The sequence below is a fragment of the Anser anser genome (assembly GCF_964211835.1).
Source record: "Anser anser genome assembly, chromosome: Z".
Classification (NCBI taxonomy): domain Eukaryota; kingdom Metazoa; phylum Chordata; class Aves; order Anseriformes; family Anatidae; genus Anser; species Anser anser.
This window is the reverse complement of record NC_139723.1, coordinates 73337858-73345817: the sequence shown is the minus strand read 5'-3', so window position 1 is coordinate 73345817 and position 7960 is coordinate 73337858. Positions and strand designations below refer to the sequence as shown.

Sequence of the window (7960 nt, the reverse complement as noted above, 5' to 3'; positions counted from 1 at the left end):
ACTCTGTTTAACATAAGTTAATAATTACTTTTCTGGTAGGTTTCCAGTGCTGATAGTACTAGGTCAAATGCCAGAATCCACTGCTAATGGAACAATTTTTAAACAGATCAGAGTGGAATTCAGGTGTTAAACAAGAGCTCGGTCATACAGACAACATGTATGCTTGTAAATTATACAGTCCCAGTTTAATTAAACAATCTCAGGAAGGATTCATTTGCCTATGCTGTTACTGTCTAAGCTGTTTCATGTAAGCTAATGCTAGAGAACAGTCCTAGAACTTCAATGTACACATACCCGCTTGTGCTACCACAAAACCTTATTCATATCAACCAAATATTCACACCACACTCCAATATAATTTTGGGGCTAAGTTCACGTAAACTTGGACAGTACAAACATATCTTCCACAGTTTATTTTTGATAGGATAAAACTTAATGAGTATAAATAAGCTATCTCATTATTATTTCTTGTGAAAGATCTAAAGCATTAAGTAGCAAATAATACTGTGTTTCTCTCCAGCAGACAGCAGAATTACTAAACGATATTATCACAAGATAACTGACATGGACTACTGACAAGTTTCTTTACTGTGAGAGTTACAAAGCACTGAACAGGTTGCCCAGAGAAATTGTGGACTCTCCTTCTCTGGAGGTACTCAAAACCCACCAATGTGCTCACAATGTGCACAATGTGCTCTAGGCGATCCTGCTCAGCAAGGATGTTGGACTAGATGATCTTCAGAGGTCCCTTCCTACCCATTCTGTGATTCTGTGATTCTGTGACAGATTAAATCCAATTTACATAGCATTCAGAATTACTTCCGAAAGCCACTGGAGACTACAAAAGAAATTTCAGTGGTTATTGAAAACTATTGTTATTGAATTTTCAACTCATAAATCAAGAATATTATGAATAAGGAAAACAGGTGTAGGTGGTGTAGATGGAGACATCCTACTGTGAGAAATAATAATATTTATTTTAGTTCTTTGCCTGCTTAAAAAAAAAAAATATTGCGCACAAGTAGAAGAAAATAAAAGGAATGGGCTGTTCAAAAATGCATGACTGCAAGATTTAAAGTCTCTGGTCTCTTGTAGGCACTGGACCTCAGGAACTAGATCACTGTGAGTTATCCTGATTCACACTTAGGATGCTCCAACACTTGACCCAAAGTCCAGTAAAGAAAGCAGAGTCCTAAAACTGACTTCAGTGGATTTTGAATCAGTTCCAGTTAATGAACAGTTGGAATGACGTGCAAAGCACCTTCTTTCTATTTGTTTCTTTAGGGGAAAAGAACATGTGCACACACACACGCACGGAGACCAGAAGTTATCCAAGTCTTCTGTCAGATTTCTTGCTTTGTTCTGCCAGGACAAAATCATGATGTGCCCAAAGAGTTTCAAGCCAAGTAGAACCAAAACATATGCGTTACCATCTGGACAGAAGAACTGGTTCAGGACTCCCGTCTCTGAGGTCAGCAGATGATACAGCAGAATAATACCCCTGGCGTTTTATGCAACAGTGTCTTGGCTCAGGAATGAGCCCAGTCAAAACCACGTTCTACATTCTCAGCCAATGAAACACTGTAAATGAGGCTGTAACAGAACAAGACTGTACCAGGTTGAATGAAGAAAGGCAATGTCCAAGGACATTGTCCAAGGATACAGAAATGAGAGCATTTGGCTTTCAAAACTGACTCCTACCAGTATTAAAATATCAGGAGGGGAAAAAAAAAAATTAAAAAATTTAGAATTACTATAGAGACCTAAGAAATACCTATACGCCAAGTATATAATTTCACAGGCCCATGAAACATGCAGTAATTTAAGAATGGTTATTTTATGCAATTGCAGATATAATGTGATTCAAAACATTGACTGAACTACCAGAAACCAGACTGATGGAAGAATTACTTAAATGGCAGAAAAATTTTTCTTCAGTGATACCAAGAACCTAGAAGATGACTGCCAGGAAGCTATGGGATTAAATTTCAGCCAATGAATTTCACAGCTTATTTATTTTTGATAAAAATAAATAAAAACATAAAAAAAAATAAAAAAGTGAGATGTTGCAAAATAAAATTCAAGGTTAAATTACTAAATTAGAAGTTTTTTAAAGGTTAAATTATTAAAAGTAACTTAAAAAACAATAGCAAAATTCACTTCTGAGAAGACTTCACTGCTGGAAATAAAAGTTCAAGATCATGCGCAATTTTCTCTGCAAACAGTGGAAATAAGAAGAATGAAACAGAAGACTTTACAGGCCAAGCATAGAGTTCTGGAAGAATGAGGAGTTTGCTTTTCTCATTAGAGGGCTGTAGGATTTTTTTTTTTTAACTATGTTAATTTAGTGACAACATAAAGACTTCCATAAAAATACTGTACAGTACATGCCAAGTATTTGACCCTGAAGCTTGCCTAAGTTGTGTAACAGTGATATAGAACTGCACATTCTAATTAATTATGGTAGTCCATCTTGAGGCCTCCAAATTACTTTTTAAATTCCAGATATTCTTTTCAAACTGCTTAAGGAACAGACCAAAGAATTTATATCATTATTTAGCATCTCCAGTATTATTTCTCTATTAAGGTTTCAATATTTTTCAAAACTACTTATATAAGCAGCTATGCATGTACATATTTGGACGGATAGACAGAATATTGTACATTTTTGTCTGAAATTTTACGCGACTGTGAGTAGTATCTATAGAGCCAGAAGAGAAGCATCAAGTGTACTGTGTGACCAGAGCACTATTTTCAGTCAATTCACCTTAGCAGGATTTACTCCACCTTGCTGAATTCCATTTCACATTAGAGACTGCCTATTCTCACATTGCCCCTGCACTCAATAACGTAAATGGATTTATTCACTTGATACCAACAGGCTGCTGTATAAAACAGAGGCATGTGTGAAATTTCTCATAGGATTTGTTGCAAGAGACCTTTAGAACTGTCAGTGTGAAAACACTGTCAACTAAAAAACATAGACCATTCTCTACAATTTAATGATGTCTCTATATGTGACTTCATCCTGAAAGTCCTGGAGCAGGCTACCCAGAGAAGCTGTGGATGCCCCATCCCTGGAAGTGCTCAAGGCCAGGCTGGACGAAGCTTTGGGCAACCTGGTCTAGTGGGAGGTGTCCCTGCCCATGGCCGGGGGAGTGGAGTTAGATGATCTTTAAGGTCCCTTCCAACCCGAACCATTCTGTGATTCTGTGATGCTATGAAAGCCATGATGCAAGAGGATTTAAAGTAAATTGTCCATAATTTAACAAGTTGCTGACAAGTTTCACGTATCATTAAAACTTTTCACACAATTACAAATGACTATTAACTTTTTAGGTTCTTAAATATTCAAATAAATTTTTATTTACTAAACCAATTTTAAGGTTAAACAAGATAGAAATCCCTGCTTCCCAAATATTATTTGTATTAAGTCAATACTGAGTCATGCTATTTAAAACCATGAAAAAGTAAGTGAACATCATCTAATGGAAATTTTTTTTCTGGAGTGTTATATTTAAAATTGAAAGCATAAAAAATTCAGTAGAAGTCTTTCCGTTGAATTCAATTAAAATGTTCTTAAGTACATTTCTATTTATGCTGTATATTTATCTAGATGAAAATTATACATTATTTTTTCTATGCAGTTCTACAGGTTTCACTCTCATAGACAAACACACATTTAATACAGGCCTTACATGCTTTCCACTAAAATCTCTGGCTGCCCTCCTCTGTAAACCCCAAAGAATTTGGATTCCTTGTGCACTAAGCATGAAAGGATTTCCTTCTTATACTCTTCCAAGAACAGTTTTAACAGCTACTCCTCGTCTTTACTGTGTAGGACTGTTTGGTCTGTTAGGTTGTTAAATGAATTACTAGTGTGGTTTTTTTCACCATCTGTGCCTTCTGCTATAATGGGAATTAATCTGTTAAGATTCTGTTCTAGCACATATCTTCTCATTTTTGTTTCTCATTATTAAAAAGTTTTTGGCATCCAGGGTGAAGAATGATAAACAGATACAACATCAAGTGATTTAAGCTTCCCATGATTCTCCCTTGTATTTATTTCTGCCAAATGTTTCTTTTCCATTCATTTCAGATGAGAAAAATGCAAATTAATGGTTCAAAAATGGGTTCCTTGTATCTTTACCAAGATTAAAAGTCAGAGTAAAATCACTGACATAAAAACTTAATTACAGTTAAAATGGTGAAAAGAATATTGATTCTATTTCTTTTTATAGTGTGTTAATTATTGATTTAACTGAATTAGTTTACTAAGAGTTCAATAAAATAAAACATTTTCCTATTACACGAAAAACAAAAGTGAGAATAACTGTGTTTACTGTTTAGTTTTTAACACTTAAATATAGAGAGGATAATGCATTTTACAGGGAAAATGTTTATTTCTCTTCAAATTACATCAATTATCTATAATATGTAGTATGTCTAATTCCTAATTACAGTTGTTCTTAACAAAAGAAAATCAGCAAAAATCACTGTTGATAAAGTCAAAACTAATAATTTACTCAATATGAAATCTAACTGGTAACCAAACAAGAAAACAATGCTGTAACCATATAGGATAAGCATGGCCCCAAGCCTGTCAGTGTTCAAAATGCATTTGGACAATGTTCTTATATATATGGTTTAACTCTTGATTGTCATATGTGGAGCCAGGAGTTGAACTCGATGATCCTTGTGGGTCCCTTCCAACTCAGAATATTCTCTAATTCTAATTCTAATTATATATATATATATACATATATAATGCTATTAACTTTCCATTAATCCCTTAAAAAGCATTCATCTCTTTCTCCCCGCTCATTGGAACAGGTTAAATTGATCCATCTGTATTTGAAACCTAAACTTCAGTTTTAAGGGTCGTCAGTTAAGCATTCTGAAGTTTAACTCCTGAAATCCAGCAAACCAGTCAAAGTAGTTACACACACAAATAGCTTTAAGCCTATGATTAGTCCTAGCATCATTTATCACCATAATGCACAAAACATGAGGTAAAGTTTCCATTTTTGAGTTGAGCACACACTTAAGCTTATTGCTGCATAAAGTGTGTCCACTTATCTGAGGATCAAATGTTAGAACCAAACCTGTAAGTACTCTTACTACTTTAAGTCTTCTTTCCAGCCTTTTATGATGAAATAGCTGTGCACGTAATGGGATTGTTAATAAACAAAAGTACTTATCAATGAGTGTAACTCTTTGAGAATTGTCATCTACAGCACAGTCATATTGTGAAAATTTTTATGACTATTTTTTTATTCTGGAGACTTTTCAGCAATACCTGTGAGGCACAATCATTCCCTAGTTTTCTTCATGTGGTCGTAAAAGTGTATTGAATGGCATTTAGTTCCTCTCAGAACAAATAAGTGAAAAACTACCATGAGAGGAGATTGGAATAACTATTAATACTGAGTTCATCTACTTATATGGCATGAATCAAAGACCACCAGCTATTATCAAATAAGCATTTTTACTTGTCTACATGTTTATCCAAACTTTAATAGCCAATAAAATAACCTCTACAACTGGATACAGATCTAAGATTTTTCTCAGGAAAACAAACTCTGTGCAACCATTTTGGCTCATGACAGACCATCTTTGCACATTTCTCTGACACAGTGAATGATTTAAGTGAAAATAGACTAGTGAAAATAGACTAGTGAAAATAGTTAGTGATGTGTTTTTTCCTAATACTAATTTATCACGTATTGCTATATGAATGCATCTCAGTGAAATACTACCATGTCTCTTATACCTGGAATGACCAGCTTTTCTTTTATTGATACATGTGGGCTTCTGAATGGAATGGAATGGAATGGAATGGAATGGAATGGAATGGAATGGAATGGAATGGAATGGAAGAGAAGAGAAGAGAAGAGAAGAGAAGAGAAGAGAAGAGAAGAGAAGAGAAGAGAAGAGAAGAGAAGAGAAGAGAAGAGAAGAGAAGAGAAGAGAAGAGAAGAGAAGAGAAGAGAAGAGAAGAGAAGAGAAAGAGAAGAGAAGAGAAGAGAAGAGAAGAGAAGAGAAGAGAAGAGAAGAGAAGAGAAGAGAAGAGAAGAGAAGAGAAGAGAAGAGAAGAGAAGAGAAGAAGAGAAGAGAAGAGAAGAGAAGAGAAGAGAAGAGAAGAGAAGAGAAGAGAAGAGAAGAGAAGAGAAGAGAAGAGAAGAGAAGAGAAGAAGAGAAGAGAAGAGAAGAGAAGAGAAGAGAAGAGAAGAGAAGAGAAGAGAAGAGAAGAGAAGAGAAGAGAAGAGAAGAGAAGAGAAGAGAAAGAGAAGAGAAGAGAAGAGAAGAGAAGAGAAGAGAAGAGAAGAGAAGAGAAGAGAAGAGAAGAGAAGAGAAGAGAAGAGAAGAGAAGAGAAGAGAAGAGAAGAGAAGAGAAGAGAAGAGAAGAGAAGAGAAGAGAAGAGAAGAGAAGAGAAGAGAAGAGAAGAGAAGAGAAGAGAGGAGAAGAGAAGAGAAGAGAAGAGGAGTCATAGATTGGTTTGTGTGGGTATGGACCTTAAAGATCACCTAATTACAATCCCCCTGCCTTGGACAGGGACACCTTCCACTAGATCAAGTTTCCCAAAGCCCCATCCAGCCTGGTTCCAGGGATGGGCATCCACAGTTTCTCGGGGCAACCTGTTCCAGTGCCTCACCACCCTATGAGTAAAGAATTTCCTCCTAATACGGAATCTAAATCTATCCTCTTTTAGTTTAAAACCATTCCCCCTTGTCCTATCACTACACTTCCTAAAAAAGAGTCCCTCCCCAGCTTTCCTGTAGGCCCCATTTAGGTATGGGAAGGCTGCTATAAGGTCTTCCTGGAACCTTCTCTTCTCCAAGCTGAATAATCCCAACTCCCTCAGCCTGTCTTCACAGGAAAGGTGCTCCAGCCCTCTGATCATCCTCATGGTCCTCCTCTGGACACACTCTAACAGTCTCATGTCTTTCTTATGTGAGGGAGCCCAGAACTGAACACAGCACTCCAGGTAGAATCTCACAAGAATGAAGCAGAGACACAATATTCAGCCAAAGCCCATTCTGCTTGTACAAATATATGCCATAATAATAGGTATACCATAATAAAATTATATAAAGTATTTGTAGTATACATGTTTTTCCATTCTGACAGAATACATAATGACTAAAGGCCTGCCTCTATGGCCTTCCCCTTTCCTGAGCTTAAAAGGTACTTTATTGTTTCTGACTTTCAGAGATGTTATGCATCTACAGTTCAAATCAAAATATGGAAAGGTATTCAGCAATTCTGAAAAATCAGACACTGAGTACAAGTTAATCCCACTTAGTATTTCAGTTTAATGTCAGACTTAAGATCTTAAGATTACATTCCAAAAAAAAAAAAAAAAAAAAAGAAAGGGCTTTTATACTAACTTACCTGTGTTGTCTTGGTGTCTTAATAGGTCAGCTGGGACAGTACAGCTCCAGTGTCCTACCAGGAAATTAGGGTACATCTTTGAAATTCAGTAGTAATGTAATGTTTCAAGTAACTATCATTTAAAAGCAGTCTATTCGATTTCAGTTGGAGGAGATTTCAGCCATCTTGTATTTCAATTCTTAATCAAAAGTAAAGTTGGAAAAATATAGTGGGCAAAAGATAAAGCATGATTTACCTGATTAACTGTTCCTCAAAAAGTATCTTAACATAAACAGTTCATGTATCATTTTACATTGTCTGCTTAGGTGCAGGAGCTGCTACTCACATAAGTAGCTACAATGAGAAGAAAATTTAATACCTGAACTTCCTCCTATATCAACAATATTTCTACCATATCGGTTAATGTATATGAATGTAAAACCAAGCATGTTGTTGCAGTGTTTTTGTTTGTTTGTTTGTTTTTCTATTGAGCAATTTCAGATAAGTAAAATGTGATTTTTTGGAAATCATAAAGGCAAAAAATTTTGGAATATGTCACTATATTAGGACCAATTGGAAACTGAA

General features: G+C 35.6%; 1 long non-coding RNA gene across 1 annotated transcript in view; it reads right to left on the bottom strand.

Annotated features, from left to right (window-relative positions):
* LOC310890036 overlaps positions 1–7960 on the bottom strand; it is an 89357-nt gene that overhangs the window by 46491 nt on the left and 34906 nt on the right. Inside the window, exon 2 of the long non-coding RNA XR_014576976.1 lies at positions 7397–7450. This is a non-coding gene — a long non-coding RNA (uncharacterized lncRNA). The remainder of the gene's footprint in view (positions 1–7396; positions 7451–7960) is intronic.